General features: G+C 42.9%; 1 protein-coding gene across 1 annotated transcript in view; it reads left to right on the plus strand.

Annotated features, from left to right (window-relative positions):
- fam222aa (family with sequence similarity 222 member Aa) overlaps window positions 1–17,432 on the plus strand; it is a 77,257-nt gene that overhangs the window by 55,542 nt on the left and 4,283 nt on the right. The window lies entirely within an intron of this gene.

Genomic DNA, 17,432 nt, shown 5'->3' on the forward strand with positions numbered 1-17,432 from the left:
CTCTGTCTGTCTGTGTCGCTCGCTCGCTCTCTCTCTCTCTGTCTGTCTCTCGCTCACTCGCTCTCTGTCTGTGTCTCTCGCTCTCGCTCTCTCTGTGTCTCTCGCTCTCTGTGTCTCTCGCTCTCGCTCTGTGTCTCTCGCTCTCGCTCTGTGTCTCTCGCTCTCTGTCTGTGTCGCTCTCTGTCTGTGTGTCGCTCTCGCTCTTTCTCTCTCTTTCTCTCGTTCTTTCTGTGTCTCTCTCTCTCTCTCTCTCTTTCTGTGTGTGTCTCTCTCTCTCTCTCTTTCTGTGTGTGTCTCTCTCTCTCTCTCTTTCTGTGTGTGTCTCTCTCTCTCTTTCTGTGTGTGTCTCTCTCTCTCTCTTTCTGTGTCTCTCTCTCTTTCTGTGTGTGTCTCTGTGTTTCTCTGTCTGTGTCTCTCGCTCTCTGTCTCTCTGCCTCTCTATCCCTGTTGTTGGTCTAGCTAGCTGCTCAAACAGGGAGATGGAGGGCTAGAATCGCTGTTTAATATAGTCAGCAACCTCCTTTTTATCTGTGGGGATTAAACATAAATATTTGGCGCAATCTGAAATGGCAGCCTATTCCCTATATAGGGCACTACTTTTGACTAGGGCCCAAATGGAGTAGGTTGCATACAGGCTGTCCACGACACGCTGAGCTTTAGTTTGGAGTACTTTATTAGGATCCACATTGGCTGCTGCTATACCACAGTAGCTTCTCGTCTTGGGGTCCACACAAAATGTAAAACACGGCATGATACGAAACATCAATAGCCAATAACAACTCAAGGACAGAACTACATGGAGTCAAGATGACCAACAACAAGAAACAGCCATGAATATTTAGCAAGATAACGGCAACTTTGTTGAATATTCAGCCATAGGAGTTCTTTGACCGCGACATATGGAAATGGTCTTTCTGTGTATTAAAAAGACTATAGAGGTACCATAATGACATGGCCACCAGCGCTACTAGGATTAGTCCTCCTTCTAATAATAATCCTAAAAATGATGAGAGGAATTCCAGGTCAAATGGAGCTGTAGCGGTGGTGTCTGCAGGGCTCTGCAGGGCAGGAACTCAAATGGAGCTGTAGCGGTGGTGTCTGCAGGGCTCTGCAGGGCAGGAACTCAAATGGAGCTGTAGCGGTGGTGTCTGCAGGGCTCTGCAGGGCAGGAACTCAAATGGAGCTGTAGCGGTGGTGTCTGCAGAGCTCTGCAGGGCAGGAACTCAAATGGAGCTGTAGCGGTGGTGTCTGCAGAGCTCTGCAGGGCAGGAACTCAAATGGAGCTGTAGCGGTGGTGTCTGCAGGGCAGGAACTCAAATGGAGCTGTAGCGGTGGTGTCTGCAGGGCTCTGCAGGGCAGGAACGCTGTGGTGCTTTCCCTCCGCCGGCCGCGTTCGAGACTCTGCTCTGCTCTAAGCTCGGCTGGGCTTGCCTAATGCAGCCCGAGAGCGGACGAATGGAAAGTGACACTTGTGTGTGTAGAATGGTATTTGTGGTGACTCTTTGACTACAGATAATAAAGTGTTTCGCCCGAGGTGATTTCACTCGGCGAGCACCCCCAATGGAACTCACTTACTCAGGGAGAGAGAAGAGAGGGAGGGGTGGAGGCCGAAAGATGGGGGTAGAGGGAGGGGTGGAGGCCGAAAGATAGGAGGTAGAGGGAAGGAGAAAATCCAGACTTCTTCAACTGATGCACGGTGTTAGTTACTAGAGGAAGGAAGTGAGGTTCAGCTGAAGAGCTGAGGTTTGAGGGATATGTTCTGAAAAGGATGGTGTGTGTGTGTGTGTGTGTGTGTGTGTGTGTGTGTGTGTGTGTGTGTGTGTGTGTGTGTGTGTGTGTGTGTGTGTGCCTGTGCGTACATGCGTGCGAGCGTGCGCATGTGTGTGTTAGGCTCTGTGTACAGTGGAATTCTTCAGAAACAATCAATCCTCAGTCATTTCCCCTACAGCCCATAAAAAGCAGGTTGCTACATCAAACTAGCTAATTATACTGAACCAAAATATAAACACAACATGCAACAACTTCAAAGATTCTACTGAGTTACAGTTTATAGAAGGACATCAGTTAATTGAAATAAATGAATTAGGCCTTAATCTATGTATTTCCCATGACTGGTGTGGTTACACGTGGTCTGCGGTTGTGAGGCGGGTTAGACGTACTGCCAAATTCTCTCAAACGACGTTGGAAGCAGTTTATGGTAGAGAAATTAACATTCAATTCTCTGGCAACAGCTCTGGTGGAAATTCCTGTAGTCAGCATGCCAATTGAACACTCCCTAAAAACCTGAGACATCTGTGTCATTGTGTTGTGTGACAAAACTGTACATTTTAAAGTGGCCTTTTATTGCCCCCAGCACAAGGTGCACCTGTGTAATGATCTTGCTGCTTAATCAACTTCTTCATATGCCACACTGTCAGGTGGATGGATTATCTTGGCAAATGACAAATGCTCACTGCCAGGGATGTAAAGATTCTACCAGTGGCGCAAATTGATGGATGCCAAGGGAAGCCAAGCATCCCCAAATAATTGGCCATGTAATGTCTCTTTCATATCACTGTGTTTCATAACTTTCCTTCAATTTGCAAGAGGCTGACTGTATCTCTCCGGAGAAAGCATCCGAGCGAGTGAAATGGCGCCCCTCTGTCTCTGTATGCGTAGCCCATCTATCTGATGCTGTCTGGTCAAAAAGACTATAACATTGTTGCCGCCCTTAGCATTGAATGCAGGGGAAGCCAGCGAGCATTTGACCTCCCATGATAAAAAAGTATAAAAGAATAGCCAATCTGCATTGAGCTAAACTGAGTGAGTTCAACTGTGAATGGTCCTGGCGCACCAAAAAGAAAGTGTCAAGGGAAGCCAGTTTGGATTTGGCTTCCCACCAATCACTTCAAAAGCAAAACTTAATTGACGGAAAAAAGTTGAATTGTTGCATTTCGTGTTGTTTTCCTCCGGTGTCTAGGTAGTTGCTAGCTGTCTGACCGCCCGGTCCCGTCCTCAGCATGAAAAATGCAGACCGCGCCGCATTGATCTCTGTCGGGATTGCAGCCCTCTACAAAATGTTCAATCATTTTTGTTTCACAGGTTGTGGACATCGGTACCAAAAAAAAAATCACATTTATTCCCTTTAAATTTCAAGGCAGTAAAATGTGAAGACTGTAAGTAGTGTGTAGACTTTTATTAGGCGTGGTATCAAGATTTTTGGGGGAACAAATGCTAAAATGAGGAGAAAATGGTCTCGTCTACTTGTTAAACTTCACTGTAACAAATTAGCTTTATCTCCCAGACCTAAGCTCATACATCTCAAACCAAGACTAACCTAAGATACTCCAGTACACTGAGACCCTGAGAAAAGGAAAGGTGCTCACAGTGTCCGAAGGCTAAAGCTTTTGCCGGGAAATTAATTGATTGAATCTGAGGCGAGGTAGACTCTAATGAAATAAAATATTACATTTGGGAGTCATGTCTGAGCTTTTTTCCATATTCATTTCTAAATCCATTTTTGACACAGCCCTTATGACTCAGTAGCTGGCTGTGATAGATCACGGTGGAGATTGCAGAGTGCCTCAACGGGCCATTAGTAGAACACTCTCAATTCCCTCCAAAGCCTTATGGGAAGTATGTCTATATCTCTGTTACTCAGGGTAACCATCAGGGACAGGGAGTACACGGATGGGGGTGGGGTTGTAGGACCTATGTATTATCATCATCCATCATCGTCATCATCATCATAATTCAAGATATCATCATCATGAGCTTTGATACAAATCTGCACAATTATAGCTAGCCTAATCTTTGAATCGTGTATATATAAAAAAAAAAAAACTCTACGCCGTGCCCTAGCAAATAATCATCAACCTTGAGATGAACCTAGATAAATGTGTACCTGGAATGTTTTTCCTTTTTTCCTGTTGCCGAGCAGAACAAGCAGCAGGGTTCCTTTCCCCCCCACATGGACTTGAATTGATTAGTTTCCCTAGCTGAGGGCATATTCAATGTGTGTGTGTCCCCCCCCCCCACCAGGCAACTCTTCCCTGTTGATCACTGGCTCACACATGCTCCTCTCTTCTGCAGTGTCTCTCTCTCCATCGCTCTCCTCAGAAAGCCAGGTTTTTGATTGGCTGACGGCCGAGTCGGCAGAGCACCGTTACTATTGTTTTTACTTCCGACGAGGAGGTGGGGGGTGCTGTCCTGGGGGTCTGGCCAACAGCCCCTGCTTTGTGTGCCCAATAGTCAATTAGAGGCGGCGCCCTGGCTGAGACGAAAGGGATGCAGGGTTAATTGCAGAGGACCAAACAGCTGGCTCTATCAGGGCCCATTGTGCATTGCAGCAGTTGTCACGGCAATCCAGGGCCAGCCTGTAATCGCTAACTAGTCAGCCCTGTGGCAGATGACACCTCCATTAGCACAAGGCAGGTATTGTTCAGTGAGCAAAGCCATCTCTAGCTCCCCCCTCCACCCCTGCCTGCACCTCCTTTCATGGCCCAGCTTTTGTCCGGTGTTGGTAACAGAGGGGGGCGGAGAGGATGTCTGTCATAGGATCAGGGTCTCTCTAGCCCAGGGCCAAACGATAGGCACGGGTCAAGGGTGTCCCTTCGCAACAATGCATTTTCAAATTGTTCCATTCCCGAACAGCAATGCATTTGAACAAGTCAAACTTTTTCCAAAGTAAGTGATTCAAGCATGAGGGATTTCGAAGGCTGTTCTACACATGAATTATTAACTTGAATAGCTCCATAACAATGAGGTGGAAAGGGCAAAGCGTCGCTTGCTTGTTCCGTGGAGACAGGATAGATTGAATATGCAGCAGGATGGTGGAAGGGGAAAAAAGTAGATTAGCATGGCTTGGCCTAAAAGCATTGTAATTTATAGGGACCTGTGGTTTTAAAAGGACACATGGGGGTGGGTGATGGGGGCCCCGGGCTGCAGCGGATAATGCCCTCTCTGGGCTTCGCTAGTGCTGACAGCTCATGCACATTTAACAGCAGCTTCTCTTCTCTGGAGAAAAAGTTCCCGGTGAACCTGGTGGATGGTGCACTGCTGCTGACCTAGTGTTTCCTTTCATCTCTCTCTCTCTTTCTTTCTCTTTCTTTCTCTCTCTTTCTCTCTCTCTCTCTCTCTCTCTCACTCACTCACTCACTCACTCACTCACTCACTCACTCACTCACTCACTCACTCACTCACTCACTCACTCACTCACTCACTCACTCACTCACTCACTCACTCACTCACTCACTACGAATCAACTCCTGTTGGAATTGCCCTAACCCTGTTATCATCACAGCTTCTGCTTATTTGGTCAAAGCTAATGTGTGTTATGTGCCCATCGTTCTGTGAAGACATCGTTGCAAACCGCTCAACCACATGGTCTTTACAACCCTCTATTTTTTTTCAACTTAAATTGTATTTTCTTTGGCTTTGTTGCTGTAGGAAGAAAGAGGGGATGGATGAATGTGTATAAGTTAGCACCACGTTGCTGACACTGGCTGAGAGTAAAGAATTGAGAACGTAGCAGATGCTCTCATCTGATGTGTCGGCGTTACCCGTTGGTTTCACTACTAACTAGAAATGTCTCCAACCTGCTCATGATTTTAGAACATTTGGAGCTCTAATAAATGGGAGAAAGGAGGGAGAGGATTTCAGGCAGTTCTTTCCGGCTTATTCCTGTGAATATTCAATTAAGCCACTAATTTGAATGCAAAGCAGTTTAATGCTCCTCTGAATTTCATACTGCACTCTCTCTCTGCACAACCTCTGACTCCTCATCCCTGTCTGTCTCTCCTTTTCTGCTCTCCTATTTTCCTCCCCTCCCTCCCTCCCTCCCTCCCCTCCCTCCCTCCTTTGCCTCCACCTCGCCTAACTCTACTCTATCCTGCTCAATCCATCTGCCACTGCTTCTATTGATCAACACAATTTGACCCCTCACTTGCACCAAAATTCAATGGATTTATTTTAGAGTCTGATCCCGTTCCCAGTTCTCTCCTTATTGCTGTTTCGTACCCTTCCCTCCTCCAACCCCATACACAGAAAAATGAGTTCATCAGAATTCAGAGTACCGCTGGCTAATTAAAGGAGTGTTAATTGAGTGTTCAGGATTGAGCAACACACGCGCACACAAACCACCCACAAAGATGGCACAGGGCACCCCAAGGACGATGTGCTTGGGGAGCTCCACGCCACTCAAAAGACAGAGGGGAGAACTGTTACATCCACCCCCTCTGCTTTGTTATTTTAACCCATAAGTGTCTAAGCCAGGGGAGGGGGGTACTATTAAGCTATATGGAATTGTTTTAAGAAAGTCATACCAAGGATCATTTTGCTATTTGATTTTGAATTTTAAGACCCCTTGAAGTTTCAAAAATATCGTTTATTTTTTTTTGGGGGGGGGGGGGGGGCTCTTGGTCAAATAGTCCTTACACAGCCTGGAGATGTGTTGGGTCATTATCCTGTTGAAAAACAAATGATAGTCCCACAAAGGGCAAACCAGATGGGATGGTGTATCTCTGCAGAATGCTGTAAAATATCATATGGAATCATGTAGTAACCAAAAAAGTGTTAAACAAATCAAAATATATTTTATATTTAAGATTCTTCAAAGTAGCCACCCTTTGTAAGGACTATTTGACAAAGGAGAGTGATGAAGTGCTGCATCAGATGACCTGGCCTCCACAATTACCCTACCTCAGCCCAAATTGTTTTTTTTATTTTTTATTTTTTTATTTAACTAGGCAAGTCAGTTAACCTCTCTCAGGGAGGTGGGACGCTGTCCCACCCACAGTTCAACAGCCAGTGAAAAATCAGAGCGCCAAATTCAAAACCACAAAATGTCATAATTCAAAGTTCTCAAACAAAGGACTATTTTACACCATTTTAAAAGGTACACGTCTCCTTAAAACCTCTTACATCTAGACGTCCCGCTAGCGGAACACCTGCTCCAATATCCAATGATAGGCGTGGCGCGAAATACAAACTCCTCGAAAAATCCGAAAACTTCCATTGTTCAAACATATGACTATTTTACACCATTTTAAAGACAAGACTCTCCTTTATCTAACCACACTGTCCGATTTCAAAAAGGCTTTACAGCGAAAGCAAAACATTATTTCTGGCTGGGTACTCTGCTGACATAATCTAATCAGACACCCATTTTTCAAGCTAGCATATAATGTCACAAAAAACAAAACCACAGCTAAATGCAGCACTAACCTTTTGATGATCTTCATCAGATGACACTCCTAGGACATTATGTTATACAATACATGCACGTTTTGTTCAATCAAGTTCATATTTATATCAAAAACCAGCTTTTTACATTAGCATGTGATGTTCAGAACTAGCATTCCCACCGAACACTTCCGGTGAATTTACTAAATTACTCACGATAAACGTTCACAAAAAACATAATTATTTTAAGAATTATAGATACAGAACTCCTTTATGCAATCGCGGTGTCCGATTTTTAAAATAGCTTTTCGGTGAAAGCACATTTTGCAATATTCTGAGTAGATAGCTCGCCATCACGGGCTAGCTATTTTGACACCCACCAAGTTTGGTACTCACCAAACTCAGATTTACTATAAGAAAAATTGGATTACCTTTGCTGTTCTTCGTCAGAATGCACTCCCAGGACTTCTACTTCAATAACAAATGTTGGTTTGGTTCCAAATAATCCATAGTTATATCCAAATAGAGGTGTTTTGTTGTGCGTTCAAGACACTATCAGAAGGGTAACGAAGGGTGCCGCGCCCGGCGCGTTTCGTGACAAAACAATTCAAAATATTCCATTAACGTACTTCGAAGCATGTCAAACGCTGTTTAAAATCAATTTTTATGCGATTTTCTCATAAAAAAGCGATAATATTCCGACCGGGAGTCGTTGTTTTCGTTCAAAGACTGAAAATTAAAACATGGAGTCGTCTCGTGCACGCGCGCGCCAGTCTCATTGTTCTCAGATCGACCACTTACCAAATGCGCTACTGTTTTTCAGCCATGGCCTGCAAAGTCATCATTCAACGTTCTGGCGCCTTCTGAGAGCCTATGGGAGTGTTAGAAAATGTCACGTTACAGCAGAGATCCCCTGTTTGGATAGAGATGATCAAGAAGGCCAAGAAATGGTCAGAGAGGGCGCTTCCTGTTTGGAATCTTCTCAGGTTTTGGCCTGCCAAATGAGTTCTGTTATACACAGACACCATTCAAACAGTTTTAGAAAATTTGGAGTGTTTTCTATCCAAAGCTAATAATTATATGCATATTCTAGTTTCTGGGCAGGAGTAATAATCAGATTAAATCGGGTAAGTTTTTTATCCGGCCGTGAAAATACTGCCCCCTATCCATAACAAGTTAATGTAACCACATTGTCCGATTTCAAAAAGGCTTTATGGCGAAAGCATAAAGTTAGATTATGTTAGGACAGTTCCAACACAAGAAAAAGCACACAGCCATTTTCCTAGCAAGGACAGGCGTCACAAAAACCAAAAATTCAGCTAAAATTATGCACTAACCTTTGACGATCTTCATCAGATGACACTCCTAGGACATCATGTTACACAATACATGCATTTTTTGTTCGATCAAGTTCATATTTATATCCATAAACAGCATTTTACATTGGCGCGTGACGTTCAGAAAATATTTTGCCTCCAATACTGTCGGTGAATCAGCACAACAATTTACAAAAATACTCATCATAAACGTTGATAAAATATTAAACTGTTATTCAAAGAATTATAGATGAACATCTCCTTTATGCAAACGCTGTGACAGATTTCAAAAAGCTTCACAGGGAAAGCACACTTTGCAATAATCTGAGTACTGCGCTCAGAAAAATACACTAGGCAATACAGGTACCCGCCATTTTGGAGTCATCTAAAATATTAAATAACATTAGAAATATTCACTTACTTTTGATGATCTTCATCAGAAGGCACTTCCAGGATTCCCAGGTCCACAATAAATGTTGTTTTGTTCGATAAACTCCATAATTTATGTCCAAATAGCTCCTTGTTGTTAGCGCGTTCAGTTAGCTACTCCAAGTGTAGGAAGCGTGCGGAAAATGTCACGACGAAAAGTTTAAAAAGTTCTATTTACGTTCGTTCAAACATGTCAAACGTTGTATAGCATCAATCTTTAGGGCCTTTATCACTTAGAACTTCAATAATATTCCAACCGGACGATTGCAATGTCTTGAAAAACGTTTTGGAACACAGCTAACTCTCACGTGAAAGCGCACCAATGAACTGATGTCCTTCCCTGGGTCACCAACTTCCCCACCTTCTTGTTCGCTCTCTGTTCATCATAGACGTCTCTAAAGACTGTTGACATCTAGTGGAAGCCTTAGGAAGTGCAAAATGAACCCTAAGTCACTGTGTTCGATAGGCAATGACTTGAAAGGACTACAAGCACCAGAATTCTCACTTCCTGGTTAGATTTTTCTCAGGTTTTTGCCTGCCATATGAGTTCTGTTATACTCAGACATAATTCAAACAGTTTTAGAAACATCAGTGTTTTCTATCCAAATCTACTAATAATATGCATATTCTCGTTCCTGGGCCCGAGTAGTAGGCTGTTTAATTTGGGTACGTTTTTCATCCGGCCGTGAAAATACTGCCCCTTACCCTAGAGAGGTTAAGAACAAATTCTTATTTACAATGACGGCCCCAATTGAGATGATTTGGGATGAGTTGGACCACAGAGTGAAGGAAAAGCAGCCAACAAGTGCTCAGCATATGTGGGAACTCCTTCAAGACTGTTGGAAAAGCATTCCAGGTGAAGCTGGTTGAGAGAATGCCAAGAGTGTGCAAAGCTGTCATGAAGGCAAGGGGTGGCTACTTTGAAGAATCTCAAAGTATGTAGTAAAAATGGTTTACTACATGATTCCATATGTGTTAAAAACCCTTGAATGAGTAGCTGTGTCCAAACTTTTGACTGGTACTGTATACTTCAATTAATGTTTTCAACTAGTACCAGGGGACCTTCAGAGGAGTCTTGTGAGGCCTGAATATGAAAATATTAGCGTGTAGCCTGAATAGTTTGGACGCTACAGACAGAAGTTGGCAGGGCGGCTCTACACACTGACACCTGTGGAGGTCGTAGAGTAAAAGGGAGAACACTTGTGTTTGTGAGAGTCTCATCTTTCCATAGAGGGATTTTGGGGATGTCTCATGGTCTGAAAGACACTGCTCTAGCTCTGTTACCTTTAACCGCAGATGCGGAATTGTGACATAGGCGGATTTGGTGGATTGAGACTCATCCAATGCAAAAAAACGTGTATTTCTAGCTTAAACTGACAGATTTTTATGGGGATTTTTTGTTTTATTATGCTAATAAACCTTAGGGGTTAAAGAGCTTCACGATTCTGTTGAGAAAGGCCCTCTGCTGTTCAGTTCAGTTCTGTCTTGCCATGCTATAGTGTATACACACAAACACATAGCCTCTCTCACTCGGGTGCGAGGCGCTAATGAGCCATGGCATTTCGAGATGTGCCTGCTCTGACACACAGGCATTGTGTGCCAGGCGCTGGGTGATTAAGGACGAAGGTCAGTCCGTTAATTGCCTCCCTGCCATCTCTTCTCCCTGGCGTGGGAGCCCAACCCAGCACCCAGCTCTCACCACCACTAGCTGTATGGTGCTGGCTCTGCCACTTTTATCTACACTGCTATAGTATATATGCAATTGAAACGTATGGTATGAGGATGACCTCACTATGAAGTCTGGGTAGTGATATTGTAACGTTACGCTATGAAGCCGTGTTTGTCTTTCCCCGGTTTTAATCTCTGTTCGGCGATGCCGTTTCAGATGTGCATGTGAGAGTGCCGGTTGTCACCTCATGCCTTGTTGTGGAAAATAAAAAGTGTCTTATTCCATCCCCAAGGGAAATAATTAATACGTACAAGGCTGTCGTGTGTTGAAATGAAGCAAGTGTGAAGCATTTAGCCCAGGAGGCATTGCAGGCTGTCGCCTGCACAGGCACCTGTTGTCGTCCCTGCCCTACATTTCAGCAGAGCGCACAGAGCAGAGCATAACAACATGCTCCACTGATGCCACTGTGTTTGTGTGCGCATATGCACGTAGGTGCATGTGTGTGTGTACATGTGTACACAGGAAACCCTAGCCCCGTGAGGAGGAGGTAGGGAAGCTCAGAGGAGACGGTGGCGGGCACCTCGGTGGCTGTTTATCAGCCAGTAACATCTGTACGCTGTGATCTAATGTAGCTGGAGCCAGTAAGTCCCGCAGCGCTGCAGAGCTGGCCTCAACACCGCTAGGCGCTCTCCTTTCACCTCCTCCATGCCCTTAGCTTACTTATTCTGCAAACCCACAGCTCCTCCTGGGAGAAGACGGATGAAGATGCCCTGGCCATGCACATCAAACAGCACGTCAAAGTGTGTGTCAGTGCCTGTGCGTGCGTGTCACATTTAATCAACTCTCCAACAAACAGAATAGTAGGCAACTAGAATCCGAAAGAGCACAGACGCTCATTTGCCTCCTCCTCTTCCTCAGTGCCAGTAGGCTCTAATAACCGGAAGTCTTTGTGGGGCTGAGATGGGTTTTGTGGGACCTGTCAAGCCTCTAATCCCTGTGGCCTCTGAAGTGTGAAACCCTTTGATGCCAGGTTGCTCTCCAAAGGCTCTGCCTGTTGACAAACAACGGGCGACCCAGGGAGAGATGGAAGGAGACTGAGGAGATCGGGAGTAGTGGCACTTTTCTCCGCAGCAGAAGGAGAGACAGCACAGTAGAGTCAGACATGGAAAATATGGACTCAGTCACTGACAAGGAATGGGAATTAGCCACCCTTGAATGAATTTCCTGGTTGTTTTGCAAAGTTTTTTTATTCATGTGGCAGTAATTAGGGGGAATGATGGGCATGTTGCAGGGGGTTGAGGAGGGGCACAGCCCCTTGATATGCCAAAGCCGAATATCGCTCCTCATTTAAACCATGTGATGATCAAATATGTTTATTTAAAAATGCAGCCGGCCCATTTGCATGTGGACTGGCGAATGCCGAGATTTATTTTTCTTTTGAGCACATTAAGTAAGTCTTCTGTCAGTTTCCCCTGCCTGTGTGAACATCAAAGCGTGGTGCAACCAACACTGTCATCGGGGAAGGTTAGGTTGGGAGAATTGTGCCCCAGTCAGGCAGCCCCAGTCCTGCTGCCCACTGATCTGAATCTCTGTTCATGCTTGTAAGGTGTCCATATTAGGACATTCCTACGTATGTACTGTGTCCTTGTAAGGACAGTCACGCATCCTTTCAGCCCAACCCATTACAATGTCATCAGATTAATTTACAGCCATAAACATAACATTGTATTTTTTCTTTAACCTTTTACTCCAGTGGGCTAAATCAGCGTCACAGTGTTTCTTAATAGTTTTAAACAAATCTACTTTGAAACAAAAGTATACACCTCACACACATGGTTATGGGTTTAAAAACACCTGTACCATGTCAGATATACAGTTGAAATATATTATATTTAGAGTTTGCATCCCGATATTACACTTTTATATACATATATCACAGAAGACTACAATATAACAAAACCGTTTCACGTAGAAACACTGGATTTTCAGCATTTAAATTTGTTTTATTAATTATGAAATTATGAAAAATATTAATAGAATTCCCCTCATTAGGCCACTAGAGGGTGATTTGGTCATTTGACTGCAGGAAAGGGATACTACATTGTCTCTCTTGTCTTATTTAGGACCAATTGTGATGCTGGAGTCTGATAGTACTGTCATTGAGTATTGAAAAGGTTGTGATGTGTAGACCTAATATATTTGCTTGAAGCATCAATATGTTTTATTTACTTCAACAATCTCCCAAGTGGCACAGCGGTCTAAGGCACTGCATCTCAGTGCTAGAGGTGTCACTACAGACCCTGGTTTGATCCTGGGCTGTATCACAACCGGCTGTGATCGGGAGTCCCATAGGGTGGCGCACAATTGGCCCAGTGTCGTCTGAGTTAGGGGAGGTTTTGGCCGGTGTAGGCCGTCATTGTAAAATAACAATTTGTTCTTAACTGGCTTGCCTATTTAAATAAAGATTAAATAAAATTGGCTTTTCCTGTCTTGTAGTTGGAGCATTCACAATTTCACAGATGCGCATAATATGCACGTTCTAACTCCCAATTTATTTCCTTTATGATATGGATCTTGTAGATTGAATCATTTTCACAGTTGGAGGCCCATTGGATAGTAGAAATGAACTTCCCATGCTATCAGTAATGGGAGCAGAAGAATAAGAGTTGGTGACTGCTTGGCTGTAAAGTCTCTTTAAACTGAAATGGAGTTAGTGCCGCTCATACATGCCCCTTGCCTCTAAACTCCTCAGGTCACCACGACATTCGCTGACTGGCGCGTTTCTATTTTGTTTAATCTTGGTGTGTTATTTGTTCGCTTTTGCATACAAATGTCATTTTTTTTAAGGGGTTGCGAGTCATTGGTGGCAGATGATTTTATGTGAAATTGGTGGCAGATTTATTTATGTGAAATTGAGTTCTTCCCCCGATGCCCCTCTTTTTGTTTCACATAGTTAAAGGTGACAGGCAAAGGTCTCCACAAAAACCATAACACTTAATAATAAATAACTTTTTGGGCGACCCGACCAAATTGACATAGAAATGTTCGGTATAGATCTGTAAATTCTCACCGAAAGCAAGTCTTAGAAGTGGTAGATCTGTTCTTTGTGCTCTGTTTATATGCTTCCCGTTCTTAAGTTTCGTTTTTGCGTCTTTGTACACCAGCTTTAAAAAGCTGAAAATGCAATATTTTTGGTTATGGAAAATACATTTCACAGCGGTTTAGATGGTACAATGATTCTCTACACTATACTTGCTTGTTATGTCACATAAACTGAAATTAGGCTAAATATTAGAATTTTAGCAACCAGGAAAAGGTGTAGGGATTTCTGCATATTGCACCTTTTTAAATAAGCCTCAACAACATTTTTGTCTATGACTACATTTTAGTTGTCATTTCTACTTTTTGGTGAAGATGTCATTTTCTGGCCATAGAATGAATGAATGGATGATGTTATTTGAAGGCAGAAAGGAAAGAGCGTTGGCTAATACTGCAAGGAACACAAGCTACAGACATGGCTTTTATGAGTCATTTTCTGGATCAGAAATGAAACGAATGTCACTGACAGTATGTGAGAAGACACTTGTATATCTGGGAAATAAACATGTATGTCAATATTAATTATTCAGATAATGAGATATAATCTAGATTGCTAATTAGCTAGCTATAGCTAGACAGTGTATTCCCAGTTGATGTGCTGAGGCTGCCATTCAAACAGCTAAAACTAGCTGGCTAACTAGCTAGCTAAATGTTTTAGTTGGTAAGACTGGTTGTGTGAAACAATACATGTATAATGAATGTTAGCCAGCTAGTTTCCTAGCTATTAAACTTAGTTTACTTCTTGGGAAACAATATGTATGCTATCTAGCTAGCTAAACTGGCTGCAGCCATTGCAGACAGAAAGCTAACTAGCTAACCAAAATGTGGCTAACTATCACATGAAAACAATGAAGCTATTTCTGATCAAATGTTACCATATATAGACAGCTAGACCCTTTTCTTACTGTGAACTCAAGGTTAGCTAGCTGGATGGATAGCTAGTAAGCAAACATTAGCTAGCCCAAGTGTGGTTTAGCTAGCCAAGAACATCCATGATCATGATCTCGCCTTGGTAAATTGCTTTGTAAAGCAGATACTCATACAGAAATACTCTTACTACTTTGAGCTGACCCTTAATAAAGATCACTGTAAACAGTAGTGTCGTTTCAAGTGATTTATTACAGTTAGCTAGAAGGAGAACAGCCTCTTGCCTTCTCATTCTACAGCATAAATCTGCTCCGACCACCAACTGTCACAGTGCAGCACTAGTGAAAAATATAAACTACTTTGAAATCCCAGTAGCTAGCTACAGCCAGACTATCAAGGTTATCTCTTGACAGATTAGCTTGATCAAATGTGAAATTGAGTTCCGATTTATGTTCTCAACAGTACAATATTGAGCACGTGAGCTCAGAGATATGTGGAATTTGAACATTTTGGAATTTTCACAATGCCCTCATGACATCCTTTCCAAACATTCCAAAGGATCATGTTGACAGGTAGTCATGCCTGTTTTAGTGTTATGTCATGGATACAACATCTACCCCGAACAAAATATTATTGCAGATCATTTTATGATGCGTTTAGCTGTTGTACGAAGAAAGGTTTGGAAAAACAGGGAAACCTTTACCTGTCAACTTTAAGTAGCCATGAAATTGCCTGAATATTATTTAAATCCCATCTCTGTACCCCACCCCCCAACACTGACAAATAATGGTGGGCTTTTAGAAAGGGACATCTTCCTGATTTGCCACCTCAACTCTGGGTCAATTAAGCTGTTGCTACCTGAGTAAAGGCCAATAATACTAGTCTGTGTGACCGAACTCAGACGTTGTGGGATTTAATTTGGCGGTTGGAATGGCTCCAAGTACTAGGTAGCATACCACAACCACCATTTAATTGTGAGTGACAGAGGATCTTGCTTATGATAGTGGAATTCTGGCACTAGGCAGGATATCTAGCTAGTGTTACAGCCATAGTAATATACAGTCATATGTACATATGTATTTCTATGTGTTCTAATGAATTCTGTGGACCCCAATACTGAAATTACAGAGAAATAACTCTATATAAACCATATGCCAACTTTAATCTAAACTTTACAATTCTGAGATTTTAAAACTAAACCTTTTTGGAGTTACACTTTACTATGTTCATTCATTATTGTTTCGTAACAGCAGGGTTGAAACACATTGTATTAAACGTGACTTGCTATTCTCATTATTTAGCTCACCCTAAAACCAGGTTAAGAATTCCCTACAGATGGTTAATTGTGATTTTTAGTTAGGGTTTCCATCGCCCCATCTCCAAGTAGTCCTGGGTCGAATCATTGAGGAAGGGTAAAACCCAGTAAGTGATACTACTTATAAATCTCAACTGTGCCACTGCAATTAAATATGCTTCTATACCCCCTCCCCCTCCTCTCTCCTCTCCCTCCTCTCCTCATATCAAAGGCTAACCCAATTCGACGCTAAAGAGAGTCTGAATTAATTTCACAAAGCACTGATTTAACAGTGCCTAAGGTGCCAGCCTTCAACAGAATTAGATTTTTTTATTTATTTTTAAGATCCATTCGTCGAGGGATATACTTTCACAGGAGGGGGTGAAAATGAGATGGAGGGGTCCTGGGGTCCAGCAACATTAAGGCAGTTATATACAATTTAAAATATTACATGACATTATATTTCATAACACTTCACGACACATTTAAGTGTGTTCCTTCAGGCCACTACTCTCTATCACATATCTACAATGCAAAATCTATGTGTACGTGTGTGTGTGTGTGTGTGTGTGTGTGTGTGTGTGTGTGTGTGTGTGTGTGTGTGTGTAGAGTGCATGTCTTATCATGTGTACAGTGGGGGAAAAAAGTATTTGATCCCCTGCTGATTTTGTACGTTTGCCCACTTACAAAGAAAGGATCAGTCTATAATTTTAATTTGAGTTGCCAAACGTCAGCCTCGAAACCTTAATGACTTGGAGAAGACCTGCAAAGAGGAGTGGGACAAAATCCCTCCTGAGATGTGTGCAAACCTGGTGGCCAACTACAAGAAACGTCTGACCTCTGTGATTGCCAACAAGGGTTTTGCCACCAAGTACTAAGTCATGTTTTGCAGAGGGGTCAAATACTTATTTCCCTCATTAAAATGCAAATCAATTTATAACATTTTTGACATGTGTTTTTCTGGATATTTTTGTTGTTATTCTGTCTCTCACTGTTCAAATAAACCTACCATTTTCAAATTATAGACTGATCCTTTCTTTGTCAGTGGGCAAACGTACAAAATCAGCAGGGGATCAAATACTTTTATCCCCCACTGTATGTGTGTCTGTGCCTGTGTGTATCTCTTTACAGTCCTCGCTGTTCCATAAGGTGTATTTTTCTGTTTTTTTTAAATCTGATTCTACTGCTTGCATCAGTTACCTGATGTGTAGTAGAGTTCCATGTAGCCATGGCTCTATGTAGTACTTTGCCCCTCCAATAGTCTGTTCTTGACTTGGGGATTGTGAAGAGACCTTTGGTGGCATGTATTGTGGGGTATGCATGGGTGTCAGAGCTGTGTGCTAGTAGTTTAAACAGACAGCTCGGTGCATTCAGCATGTCAACACTTCTTACAAAAACAAGTAGTGATGAAGTCCATTCCTTCTCCACTTGGGGCCATGAGAGATTTACATGCATATTATTAATGTTAGCTCCCCTTTTACATTTAAGGGCCAGCCGTGCTGCCCTGTTCTGGGCCAATTGTAATTTTCCATGGTCCCTCTTTGTTGCACCTGAACACACGACTGAACAGTAGCCCAGGTGAGACAGAACTAGAGCC

Source organism: Salmo trutta, chromosome 9 (assembly GCF_901001165.1).
Source record: "Salmo trutta chromosome 9, fSalTru1.1, whole genome shotgun sequence".
NCBI lineage: Eukaryota > Metazoa > Chordata > Actinopteri > Salmoniformes > Salmonidae > Salmo > Salmo trutta.